Source organism: Schistocerca cancellata, chromosome 10 (genome assembly GCF_023864275.1).
Source record: "Schistocerca cancellata isolate TAMUIC-IGC-003103 chromosome 10, iqSchCanc2.1, whole genome shotgun sequence".
In the NCBI taxonomy this organism is placed as follows: Eukaryota; Metazoa; Arthropoda; class Insecta; order Orthoptera; family Acrididae; genus Schistocerca; species Schistocerca cancellata.
The window spans coordinates 178,193,385-178,207,941 of NC_064635.1; positions in this window are offsets into that span (position 1 = coordinate 178,193,385).

Consider the following 14,557-nt stretch of genomic DNA (forward strand, 5'->3'; position numbering starts at 1 on the left):
AGTTCAACGTCAGGATGCATTTGAGAGGATAAAAGACGCTTTCGTTTCCTCTGAGATTTTGCAGCATCCAGGTGTGGAGAAACAATTTTTCATCCCCGTAGATGCAGCATCCTCTGATTTGAGAACTTTCTTATTTCGAATTAGTCAGAGTAAGACTGAGAAAACTACGTAAACATTGTCAGCTTCGCTAGTAGGATGTGAAAGGCCTTACTCAACGATGGAGTTAGGAGCACTTGCAGCTGTATGGTCCTTCACAAAGTTCCATCAACTATGGCAAGAAAAAACGATCTTTTGTGATCATCAGCCCTTGAACTTCATTTTACCATGTAAACCCTTATACCGAAGATTAGGTAGATGGTTTCCATTTATACAGGACTACGATTTTTCAATTTCATCTGTTAAAGGTAAGGAAAATGTCGCTTGCGCTCTTTGTAGGTTACCTCAAGGTCTTCCACAACGTGTGGGGCTAACTGGTCAGATGTCAAACTATAAGGTGTTGCTGATGATATTATCAGCAAGATAGGCGTTATTATTTAGAGCTGCGCAAGGACACGAAAGGGCTACAGGATGCAGATCCAAAGTGGAGAATAGTAAGACAACTGTTACAACAGCCATAACACAAATTGGCACCATGCTACAAGTTTTAAAATAACGTATTGTATTACCAATAAGGTACAGATTCAAATGCATGGTGTGTATGCATTCCCTCCGTCTGCCAAGATAATCTTATCTGGTTTGCACACTTAGCTTGAGGGTATTTTGGAGAGGAGTAACGCGAAAGAAAGTTTGTCCTACGCTGTTATGTTCCTAACTTACATTGACATACCACTGGTTATGATGTACCTACACTACCTGTCACAGGCTACACCTTTAAACGTTTGTAACACAAGACAAGTACATCCCATTCTAACGTTTACACATGGAGAGAATCTGGCCATTGATGTAACTAGATCCCGTCCACAGGAAAGAGCAGCCGCTAAACACCTCGTTCATCTGTACAATTTCTTTACCAAGTATGTCAGATTACGTGCATCCAAATCAACAAATGTTGTTAAAGTAATCAAGAGACTGATGGTTATATTTCAAGACATGCCAATCCTGAAGCAATACTCTCTGATAATGCTTCCAGTTTTACCTCAAGAGCACGGAGATCATTTTTGCATGATCAGAAAGTTAAACAGATACCCATCTCGAAATTTCATCGAGAGTCCAAGCTGACAGTAAGGATATTTAGGAATAAGACTTACAAACCACACCAACAAACAACAAACGAAATGGATTCAATATGTCATTTTATTTGAGCCAATTGTAAATAACTTGTCGCATGCTTCTAACAACAAATTCCAGTTAAAGTCATACTAGGTGCCCGTGAAGAAAAAAACGAGTAGGTAGACTCTCTTCCATGTAAGCTTGGTATTGACGTGAATAAAGAAGATTCTTGAACATTGATTCCAGTCACAGCCACAGCAAATTTCTAATTCTGCCATCAACAAAGTATTGGGAGGTACACAAAATTTCAAGGTAAGTGAAAAAAATATTCTCCTGAGAACACACACTAAACCGTGACTGTTACACAAGAGAAATAAGGACAGTTACTTACTGGCCCCTATACGAATATCCGAATCCCACACGAAGGTCGCACCTGGTAGTTTATCCATATCCTAGTAAGATAAAATGACTTAATCTCCAAGAGGCTATTCAGAAGAATCTGCAGTAAAGACTTCCATTTGTACTAACTTCTGTTACACCATGTCATAATTAATATATTATAATATAAATTTATGTATTTGTGTATAAGTGTGTAACAATAATTTTGTACCTTGGCTCAGGAAGTACAGACATTTGCGTATGGAAGTTATGTGAAATATGAATAGCATGTAGTTATTTGTACAATTCACCATTTATACATATTATAGATTCTGAAGTCAAGATTTCGTAGTATATAAGTGACAAAAGTACTTGAGCTAAATTACAAAAACTTATATACTTGTGTAGTAGCTACATACACCTTACACAAGACTAACCAATAAAAGAAAAGTAAGCAGTTTGTTTTAACCAAACTGACATATATTTATACACTTTTGTATATAGTGGGTGAGACTGAACATGATTTCAGAATGTAGTAAGAAGTGGTTTCATCTCGTAAAGTGTTTAGAAAGTGACATGTGAACATATAACCACCACACATGTCATGTAATTCAAAGATTGTAATGTACAACAGGCATATACGTATAGTGTATCAACGAGTAATAAAATGTCGATGGTAAAATAACAATTTCGCTGTAAAGGCAGTCAGTTATGTTTGCAATGTACGATAAGAGGCATATAAATATAAAACGCTCGCTAAGTAAGTAAAATTCAGTATACGAGTATTTCTTATATATGACTTATGATTTAGATTTATTATTTTAAATGAAATAATTAAAGTTTCTTAATTTAGTAAATAAGTTATGCTTGGTTCTTTTTCGTATTAGAAGGAAATAAAGTCAAGGTATTAACTATAATTACTGCAATATTTAGTCGATCTTAAGGCTAAACAAATTTTACTTGGTGTATGTTTTGATACACGTTTTAGTTTGCATACACGATGGACGACTTCTCTTTCCATAATTTTTGTTTTTCGATTCGTGCGAATACGTTTTAGATTTCCGTGCATAGGTGTTTTCTACGGAGAAACACACAATTTTACTGTTTGAGCAAACAATTCCTATGTAAAAATAAGGGTACTCAGCTAAGTAATTACAAACACAGCCAAATAAATAGCGGATGAAAAATATTGTATATAGCTACACCTCTAAAAAAAAAGAAGAGAAAAACATAAAATAAGTAACTAGGTTTAATATTCTGACAAATTTCATGATCCGTGGGAACTGAATAGATAAACGACTTATATTAGCTATCGAGGATATATCGAAATGTATAGAAATGTAGACTAAGCGAGACTGTGTAGAACGCAGTCTAATTGAGTGTGAAGTCAGGACACTTACTCTCGATGTTGTCTCAGGAAATGCAAGTGAAACATTTGAAGACGCACAATAGAATGTGAACTGACACTGACCTCTGCTGAAACTGGTTATGGAAGTAATCGTTTGATGTATCCATCATCCTGTGTATTTCTAACAGGTGATGTTGCACGAAAATATGTGACGAACGCGGTTCTGCTACAATGAACTGACTCCTGCTATAATGGTAGCCTCCAACAGTGTTTAATGTAGCCATTGTTGTTATCGCATATACACTCCTGGAAATGGAAAAAAGAACACATTGACACCGGTGTGTCAGACCCACCATACTTGCTCCGGACACTGCGAGAGGGCTGTACAAGCAATGATCACACGCACGGCACAGCGGACACACCAGGAACCACGGTGTTGGCCGTCGAATGGCGCTAGCTGCGCAGCATTTGTGCACCGCCGCCGTCAGTGTCAGCCAGTTTGCCGTGGCATACGGAGCTCCATCGCAGTCTTTAACACTGGTAGCATGCCGCGACAGCGTGGACTTGACCGTATGTGCAGTTGACGGTCTTTGAGCGAGGGCGTATAGTGGGCATGCGGGAGGCCGGGTGGACGTACCGCCGAATTGCTCAACACGTGGGGCGTGAGGTCTCCACAGTACATCGATGTTGTCGCCAGTGGTCGGTGGAAGGTGCACGTGCCCGTCGACCTGGGACCGGACCGCAGCGACGCACGGATGCACGCCAAGACCGTAGGATCCTACGCAGTGCCGTAGGGGACCGCACCGCCACTTCCCAGCAAATTAGGGACACTGTTGCTCCTGGGGTATCGGCGAGGACCATTCGCAACCGTCTCCATGAAGCTGGACTACGGTCCCGCACACCGTTAGGCCGTCTTCCGCTTACGCCCCAACATCGTGCAGCCCGCCTCCAGTGGCGTCGCGACAGGCGTGAATGGAGGGACGAATGGAGACGTGTCGTCTTGAGCGATGAGAGTCGCTTCTGCCTTGGTGCCAATGATGGTCGTATACGTGTTTGGCGCCGTGCTGGTGAGCACCACAATCAGGACTGCATACGACCGAGGCACACAGGGCCAACACCCGGCATCATGGTGTGGGGAGCGATCTCCTACACTGGCCGTACACCACTGGTGATCGTCGAGGGGACACTGAATAGTGCACGGTACATCCAAACCGTCATCGAACCCATCGTTCTACCATTCCTAGACCGGCAAGGGAACTTGCTGTTCCAACAGGACAATGCACGTCCGCATGTATCCCGTGCCACCCAACGTGCTCTAGAAGGTGTAAGTCAACTACCCTGGCCAGCAAGATCTCCGGATCTGTCCCCCATTGAGCATGTTTGGGACTGGATGAAGCGTCGTCTCACACGATCTGCACGTCCAGCACGAACGCTGGTCCAACTAAGGCGCCAGGTGGAAATGGCACGGCAAGCAGTTCCACAGGACTACATCCAGCATCTCTACGATCGTCTCCATGGGAGAATAGCAGCCTGCATTGCTGCGAAAGGTGGATATACACTGTACTAGTGCCGACATTGTGCATGCTCTGTTGCCTGTGTCTATGTGCCTGTGGTTCTGTCAGTGTGATCATGTGATGTATCTGAGCCCAGGAATGTGTCAATAAAGTTTCCCCTTCCTGGGACAATGAATTCACGGTGTTCTTATTTCAATTTCCAGGAGTGTATTAGTAGGTTCGTGCATACGTTCGCAGCGTTTTTCCATAAGTGTAAACACAACAAGTACAGATAAAAGATACTTCAGTCCTCTACTATATATTATCCTCCACTGATTATAACAGTCTGTCAGTGCAGGAATAACTTTTCGATTCTGGACTGTACAAATCACTAGGTTTAGAGGCGAAGAATTCGCCGAGCGATGTTCAGAGCGCATTTTCACCCGTAAAGGAAGTTTATGGAGGTTTTTCAACACACAGCAGAAAAGGTGAAAATATGAGGGCACAGGGCCAGGTGAATAAGGTGGTAGTGGCATGACTTCCCAAAAGAATTCCTGTATACTGTTTTTTATTTTGAGTCTAGCAGAATGCGGACGGGCCTTATATTGGAGTAGCATCAGTTCATGCTGTCTTCCAGGTCGTTGTTCTTGGATTGCGTCTGAAAGACGTCCCAGTTGTTCACGACAAATGGCTGTAGTGATGGCTACACCTGGGGGAAGCATTTCGTAGTACACCACACCGTCGTTCTTCCACCAGATTATGTTTTGTGAATACACATTGGTCTTCTGCTTTATAAAGCCAGGAGCGAAATTTATTGCAGTTGCATCAATGAGTTCAGAAAATATTTCGTTATTAACTGTAAAAGAGTTTTCGCCTTCCTTTAAAGGTGCGAAAAAAAGGTTTCTTAATCAGGCTTAAAAGAAGACTATTTAAGCTGAGAGAGACAATTGTCGTTGTTCTTTCAGTGCCACTTCAACACGACTTGATAGGGTGCACGTGCGTCAACAAGGAAACTCAAAGTGGTAATACAGAGATGCAGAAAATCTGCAGTCGTTTTGAAAATACAACATTTGTGGACATTAGCCATCTGGGGAATAGCTTGCACACTACACACGGTTTTCACTTAAATAGACTAGGGAAAAACGTTATAATAACGGAGGTGTTAGATATAGTAAATAAAATCTCAAATGTGCCAGCTGATGCTACATAGGTCGTATCTCGCATGGAGCGAAAGTGTATGTTACCTGAGAATCGAACGTAATTTCTACCGCCAGTGGATCTACATCAGTCCAAGTCAGCGGTGAGATATTAAAGGAAGCAAAGTTCCAACATGACACCAGTTTACGGAGAAGAATTAGAAGAACGTGTTCATATAGCGTGCCTGATACATCATCTGACTGGCTACTGTCAGCCTCCAAAAACATCTCAAAAAAACACTAGAAATTCGCAGGAGAGCATAGTAGTAGTGACAAATCAAGCACATGAAGGATCAGTAACAGCAGCAGCATCATCAGCGGAAACATTCACTGATCAGCCGGCACTATGAACATGTACCCAACAGCCCGTATGTCCACCTATGGGACCGATAGCAGCGGAGGCGCCTCGTGAAATGGAAACAATGAAGCCTAAGTAGGTCGCTGGACGGACTTAGCACCACATCTGCACACACAAGCCACCCAGTTCCCGTAAATTCCGGAGAAGGGGCGATGAGCTCTGACAACACATCCAGTCAATACCCAAATGTGTTCGATCGTGCTCAGATCTGGCGACTGGGTGGGGTGGGAAAGGGGAAGGGCAGCAGTACATCAGTTTTAATTCCCCACTTTGTTCCTCCAACCACCCCATCACAATCCTGACCTTGAGACATGCCGCACTATCTGGCTGAAAATTGCCACTACAGTTGGGAAACATGATCTTCATGAAGGGATCCATATGGACTGCAACCAGCGTAAGAAATTCCTTGGCCGTCACGGTGCCTTCCAGGAGCTCCGCTGGTCCCTTGGATGCCCATGTGAATATTCCCCAGAGCACAATGGAAACGCAGCCAGCTTGTCTCCGTCCTGTTGTACAGGTGCTGTATTGTATGTTAACTGGGGACCTAGAAACGACGGAGAGGCTCCATCCTCGCCGCAGCCGCCGGCCGATGTCCTTAGGTTAGGTGCTAGTAGTAAACTGCAGGAGCGTCTATAGAAAGGTCCCAGAACTGCTCTCATTAATAAACGGTCACAACGCCCATATAGTACTAGGGACAGAAAGTTGGCTGAAACCAGACGTAAACAGTAATGAAATCCTAAACTCAGATTGGAATGTATACCGCAGAGACAGGCTGGACAGTGAAGGGGGAGGCGTGTTTATAGCGATAAGAAGTGCAATAGTATCGAAGGAAATTGACGGAGATCCGAAATGTGAAATGATTTGGGTGAAGGTCACGGTTAAAGCAGGCTCAGACATGGTAATTGGATGTCTCTATAGGCCCCCTGGCTCAGCAGCTGTTGTGGCTGAGCGCCTGAAGGATAATTTGGAAAATATTTCGAGTAGATTTCCCCACCATGTTATAGTTCTCGGTGGAGATTTTAATTTGCCGGATATAGACTGGGAGACTCAAACGTTCATAACGGTTGGCAGGGACAAAGAATCCAGTGAAATTTTTTAAGTGCTTTATCTGAAAACTACCTTGAGCAGTTAAACAGAGAACCGACTCGTGGCGATAACATATTAGACCTTCTGGTGACAAACAGACCCGAACTATTTGAAAAAGTTAACGCAGAACAGGCGATCATAAAGCGGTTACGGCATCGATGATTTCAGCCGTAAATAGAAATATTAAAAAGGGTAGGAAGATTTTTCTGTTTAGAAAAAGTGACAAAAAGCAGATTTCAGAGTACCTGTTGGCTCAACACAAAAGTTTTGTCTCAAGTACAGATAGTGTTGAGGATCAGTGGACAAAGTTCAAAACCATCGTACATTATGCGTTAGATGAGTATGTGCCAAGCAAGATCGTAAGAGATGGAAAAGAGCCACCGTGGTACAACAACCGAGTTAGAAAACTGCTGCGGAAGCAAAGGGAACTTCACAGCAAACATAAACATAGCCAAAGCCTTGCAGACAAACAAAAATTACGCGAAGCGAAATGTAGTGTGAGGAGGGCTATGCGAGAGGCGTTCAATGAATTCGAAAGTAAAGTTCTATGTATTGACTTGGCAGAAAATCCTAAGAAATTTTTGTCTTATGTCAAAGCGGTAGGTGGATCAAAACAAAATGTCCAGACACTGTGACCAAAATGGTACTGAAACAGAGGATGACAGACTAAAGGTCGAAATACTAAATGTCTTTTTCCAAAGTTGTTTCACGGAGGAAGACTGCAATTCAGTTCCTTCTCTAGATTGTCGCACAGATGACAAAATGGTAGATATCGAAATAGACGACAGAGGGATAGAGAAACAATTAAAATCGCTCAAAAGAGGAAAGGCCTCTGGACCTGATGGGATACCAGTTCGATTTTACACAGAGTACACGAAGGAACTTGCCCCCCTTCTTGCAGCGGTGTACCGTAGGTCTCTAGAAGAGCGTAGCGTTCCAAAGGATTGGAAAAGGGCACAGGTCATCCCCGTTTTCAAGAAGGGACGTCGAACAGATGCGCAGAACTATAGACCCATATCTCTAACGTCGATCAGTTGTAGAATTTTGGAACACGTATTGTGTTCGAGTATAATGACTTTCCTACTCTGTAGGAATCAGCATGGGTTTCGAAAAAGACGATCGTGTGAAACCTACCTCGCGCTATTCGTCCACGAGACTCAGACGGCCATAGACACGGGTTCCCAGGTAGATGCCGTGTTTCTTGACTTCCGCAAGGCGTTCGATACAGTTCCCCACAGTCGTTTAATGAACAAAGTAACAGCATATGGATCATCAGACCAATTGTGTGATTGGATTGAGGAGTTCCTAGATAACAGGACGCAGCATGTCATTCTCAATGGAGAGAAGTCTTCCGAAGTAAGAGTGATTTCAGGTGTGCCGCAGGGGAGTGTCATAGGACCGTTACTATTCACAATGTACATAAATGACCTGGTGGATGACATCGGAAGTTCACTGAGGCTTTTTGCAGATGATGCTGTGGTGTATCGAGAGGTTGTAACAATGGAAAATTGTACTGAAATGCAGGAGGATCTGCAGGGAATGACAATTGAATCTCAATGTAGACAAGTGTAATGTGCTGCGAATACACAGAAAGATAGATCCTTTATCATTTAGCTACAAAATAGCAGGTCAGCAACTGGAAGCAGTTAATACCATAAATTATCTGGGAGTACGCATTATGAATGATTTAAAATGGAATGATCATATAATGTTGATCGTCGGTAAAACAGATGCCAGACTGAGATTCATTGGAAGAATCCTAAGTAAATGCAATCCAAAAGCAAAGGAAGTAGGTTACAGTACGCTTGTTCGCCCACTGCTTGAATACTGCTCAGCAGTGTGGGATCCGTACCAGATAGGGTTGATAGAAGATATAGAGAAGATCCAACGGAGAGCAGCGCGCTTCGTTACAGGATCATTTAGTAATCACGAAAGCGTTACGGAGATGGTAGATAAACTCCAGTGGAAGACTCTGCAGGAGAGACGCTCAGTAGCTCGGTACGGGCTTTTGTCAAAGTTTCGAGAACATACCTTCACCGAAGAGTCAAGCAGTATATTGCTCCCTCCTACGTATATCTCGCGAAGAGACCATGAGAATAAAATCAGAGAGATTATAGCCCACACGGAGGCATATCGACAATCCTTCTTTCCACGAACAATACGAGACTGGAATAGAAAGGAGAACCGATAGCTCAAGGTACCCTCCGCCACGCACCGTCCGGTGGCTTGCGGAGTATGGAAAAAAAAGGTAGTTCTAAGTTCTAGGGGACTGATGATCTCAGATGTTAAGTCCCATAGTGCTCAGAGCCATTTGAACCATTTGAACCCGCCGCAGCTGCAGTGGTCCACAACCCCATGACGACCACGGCAGTCCACTTCACCCCTCCGCCGCCCCACACCGAACCCAGCGTTATTGTGCTGTCTGGCCCCTAGTGGATCCCCCCCTCCCCCCCGCCGGGGGAACAAAACCGACAAGTGTAACCCTATGTTTGCGTGGTAGAGTAATGGTGGTGTACGCGTGCATGGAAAACTTGTTTGCGCAGCAATCGCCTCCATGGTGTAACTGAGGTAGAATAAGGGGAACCAGCCTACATTCGCCGAGGCAGATGGAAAACCGCCTAAAAACCATTCACAGACTGGCTGGCTCACCTGACCTCGACATAAGTCCAGTGTATGGGTTCTTGCCGGGGCCCAGGGGCTCCTTCCCCCTCCGGAAAGCTGTGCGTTAGACCAATCAACTAACCAGGCGGGCTTGTATAGATGTTAAGGAGCTGTTCCCCTGGAAGACGACGGATTCGCGCCCTCCCATATGCATGATGAAGAAGTTATCAGGATTTAGGAGACCGTGCAACGCTCTGCAACTGAACCAATGTCCACTGCCCATGGTCACGTGCCCATTTCAGTCGTAGTTGCCGATGTTGTGGTGTTAACATTGCCACAGGCATGGGTCATAGGGTGCGGAGACCCATTGTCAGAAGTGTTAGGTCCACTGTGTTTTCAGACACACTTGTCCTCTGCCCAGCATTAAACTATGATATTAGTTCCGCCACAGTTCGATGCCTGTACTGTTTTACTAGTCTGCCCAGCCTACGACGTCCTGCGTCTGTAATGAGGGATGGCCAACCAACCCAATGACATCTTGACGTGGTTTCACTTTGGTTTCGGCACATGTTGAAGACACTCACCACAGCACTCCTCGATCTTCCGACAAATCATATACCTTCTGGAATGCTCACACCGAGCCACTGGGCCTGCCTTCGTTCAAACTCTAATGGATCGCAAGCCTTTCCCATTCTACACAGAGACAGCATGCTCACAGATTCTACATGCACTGTGTGTGTGTGTGTGTGTATGTGTGTGCGTGTGTGTGTGTGTGTGTGTGTGTGTGTCTGACTAGCAGTAGTTCCTTGCCAGGTGACGCTGCCTGTACAGGTTTACATCTATAGTTGTCGTTGTTGTGGTCTTTAGTCCTGAGACTGGTTTGATGCAGCTCTCCATGTTACACTACCGTGTGAAAGCTTCTTCATCTCCCAGTACTTACTGCAGCCTACATCCTTCTGAATCTGCTTAGTGTATTCGTCTCTTGGTCTCCCTCTACGATTTTTACCCTCCACGCTCCCCTCTAGTACTAAATTCGTGATCCCTCGATGCCTCAGAACATGTCCTACCAACCGATCCCTTCTTCAAGTTGTGCCACAAACTCCTCCCCTATTCTATTCAATATCTCATCATTAGTTATGTGATCTACCCATCTAATCTTCAGCATTCTTCTGTAGCACCACATTTCGAAAGCTTCTATTCTCTTCTTGTCTAAACTATTTATCGCCCATGTTTCACTTCCGTACATGGCTACACTCCATACAAATACTTTCAGAAACGACTTCCTGACACTTAAATCAATACTCGATGTTAACGAATTTCTCTTCTTCAGAAACGCTTTCCTTGCCATTGCCAGTCTATATCTTATATCCTCTCTACTTCGACCATCATCAGTTATTTTGCTCCCCAAATAAGAAAACTGCTTTACTATTTTAAGTGTCTCATTTCCTAATCTGATTCCCTCAGCATCACCCGACTTAATTTGAAAGAGAGTATTCCAGTCAACATTGTCGAAAGCTTTCTCTAAGTCTACAAATGCTAGAACCGTAGGTTTGCCTATCCTTAATCTTTCTTCTAAGGTAAGTCGTAGGATCAGTATTGCCTCACGTATTCCAACATTTCTACGGAATCCAAACTGATCTTCCTCGAGGTCGGCTTCTACCAGTTTTTCCATTCGTCTGTAAAGAATTCGCGTTAGTATTTTGCAGCTGTGACTTATTAAACTGATAGTTCGGTAATTTTCACATCTGTCAACACCTGCTTTCCTTGGGATTGGAATTATTATATTCTTCCTGAAGTCTGAGGGTATTTCGCCTGTCTCATACATCTTGCTCACCAGATGGTAGAGTTTTGTCAGCACGGGCTCTCCCAAAGCTGTCAGTAGTTCTAATGGAATGTTGTCTGCTCCGGGGGCCTTGTTTCGACTCAGGTCTTTCAATGCTCAGTCAGACTCTCACCAGATGGTAGGTTGTGGTTATGGTGTTCTGGCTGATCAGAGTATATGGAGAAAACAGCAGCGGCAGCAAACTACTCACTGCAGCCCAGATGTTGGTTGATTTGGGGGAAGGGGCCAAACAGTGATGTCATCGATTCCGTCGGATTAGGGAAGGATGGGGAAGGAAGTCGACCGTCCCGTTTCAAAGGAACCGTCTTGGCATTTGCCTGAGGCGATTTAGGAAAATTACGGAAGACCTAAATCAGGATGGCTGGACGCGGGTTTGAACCGTCGTCCTCCCGAATGCGAGACCTCTGTCCTAACCACTTCGCCACCTCGCTCAGTCCGAAGCCCAGAGCGCGACCCGTGAGGAGCAGGAAACAGGTGCTTCTCAAGGATTTTTTGGATTTTCACCAGGACGCAGGACAGATCGTGAGACTGAATACTGTCGTATGACTCGTGAACATCCTCATATTAATAAACGGAAGTGAATTTGTGTTGCATTAGCAATACATTGTTGGAACTGGTGCATCTCTGCGGATATTATATGTGTATCAGATCACTGACTGAGGAGTAATGAAGTAGATTTCTTTATTCCTCAGGGATACGTTTCTGCAGATGCAATGTGCCGGAAAGTGGAAATAAATGGCGGGGCCAGCTGATTTGTTAAGGAGGTACAATATTCATAAAAATTAATATTGACACATATTGTTTCGAAAGATTAGATTAGATTAGATTAGATTAATACTTGTTCCATAGATCATGAATACGACACTTTGTAATGATGTGGAACTTGTCAGGGAATTTAAATGTGTAAAACTTCTGCATAATAACGTAACCATTATAGCTCTCCACAGATCTCCAAGCGGTCACGTGGATACTTTCATTAAGAATTTTTAATTACAAGGGTGAGTTAAATGAAAACCTTAAATATTTTTTAAAATATTATTTATTGCGCAGAAGAGGTACAAAGCTGTATCACTTTTCAACATAATCTCCCCCACGCTCAATGGAAGTCCTCCAGCGCTTACAAAGTGCATAAATTCCTTTAGAAAAAAAGTTCTTTTGGTAGTCCGCGCAACCACCCGTGCACCGTGTGGCGTACCTCTTCTTCAGAAAGGAACTTCTTTCCTCCCAGTGCGTCTTTGATTGGTCCAAACATATGGAAATCACTTGGGGCAAGGTCTGGTGAGTATGGTGGATGAGGAAGACACCCAAAATGCAGGTCTGTGATTGTTGCAACTGTTGTACGGGCAGTGTGGGGCCTTGCATTGTCATGTTGCAAAAGGACACCTGCTGACAGCAATCCACGTCGCTTTGATTTGATTGCAGGCCGCAGATGATATTTTAGGGGATCTGTGTATGATGTACTGGTGACAGTGGTCCCTCTAGGCATGTAGTGCTCTAAAATGCCGCCTGTTTTCGTCCCAAAAGAGAGTCAGCATAACGTTCCCTGCTGGTGGTTCTGTTCGAAACTTCTTTGGTTTTGGTGATGAGGAATTGCGCTATTCCTTGCTCGCTCTCTTCGTTTTCGGTTGGTAGAAGTGAACCCAGGTTTCGTCCCCAGTAACGATTCTTGCAAAGAAGCCATTATTTTGGAGATCATGTTTGTCCCCTTTTTTGTATACTGAAATAACTTTCAATATTTTTAGTATTGCAGGAAATACTCCATACTCTGACCATCTATTAAGAAGGAAGACCAATGTTTCACTAATTATATGCACTGTTTTTCTAATTATATAGCCAGAGTAGTCCATGCTCTTGGAATTTGAGAACTTTGCCACAGCTTTTGTAATCTCAGTGGGTTTATTGTCCTCCATTTGAAGCTATAGTTTCCACGTTGGTGTTGCTCAAGCAGATCACCTGCATTAATACTAGTAGTTTTAATTTTGTTCCTAGTATCGCTTACAGAATCCATGAAGAAAGGATTAACTTTGACTGTGTCAAGAGCTATATGATATTCGTGATACGTGAGATGCTCATGTGCAACAACATTTCATGCAGCTTTGCACTTATTAGGAGTACTTTCAAAGTACCTTTTGAACGATGTTCTTTCTGGCATTCTAAGCTTAGTTCTGTAGGTTCTCTTACATTCAAGACAAGCTTTGTACAATTCATCTTGCTGCTCAGGTCCTTATTTAAGGGTGTGGTACAAACATACTATATTTTGCCTAATATTGTTAAGTTAAGCTGTGTGCCACTTAATGTTCTTTCAAACAACAGAGCGCAGCAGTCAGTTGTCCTTTTGTTCTGGTTTTATTCGGGAAATCTCGATCTCGGCTTGTGCCTAGCCATTATCAATGCCAAACAATACAAGAAATACATAGTCAGGCGATAAGCTACTTCTAACCCCGGGGGTCAAACCCTTCACTGCTTCCCAGCAATAAGTTTTCAAAAAATTCAGGAAGACGACGGTTCAAATCTGCATCGTGACATCCTGATTTAGGTTTTCCGTGATTTCCCTAAATCACTTCAGGCAAATGCCGGGATGGCTCCTTTGAAAGGGCATGGCCGTTTCCTTACCCAGGCTTCCCTAATCTGACGGGACCGATGACTTCACCGTTTGGTCCCTTCCCCGAATCAACCAACCAATCAATCATGAGAAATGCTTAAGGTCCATACGTGAAATTATGAAAATACCCAAGGCAAAAATCTATATATATATATCCAACGGTGTAATTACTGTCATGTTACGTAAGTTCTATTCTGCTTTATCTATAAAATAATTCATTTTGTCAACGCAAAGTAAAATTTTACGGCCAAAGACTCTTATCATTAGGTCAAGTTTCTAGGAGCGGAAAAACCTGCGAAAGTTTTCTGTTTTAGCAGAGGAAGATTTGTGCTTCATTTTTTCTTTCTGCACTTTCGCTCCTTTTCTCGACCTGTTCTTGTACCGCAAGCGTGTACGTTTCGATACGCAGACACTGGTTGTAGATAGAAGTCTGTTGCATTAAT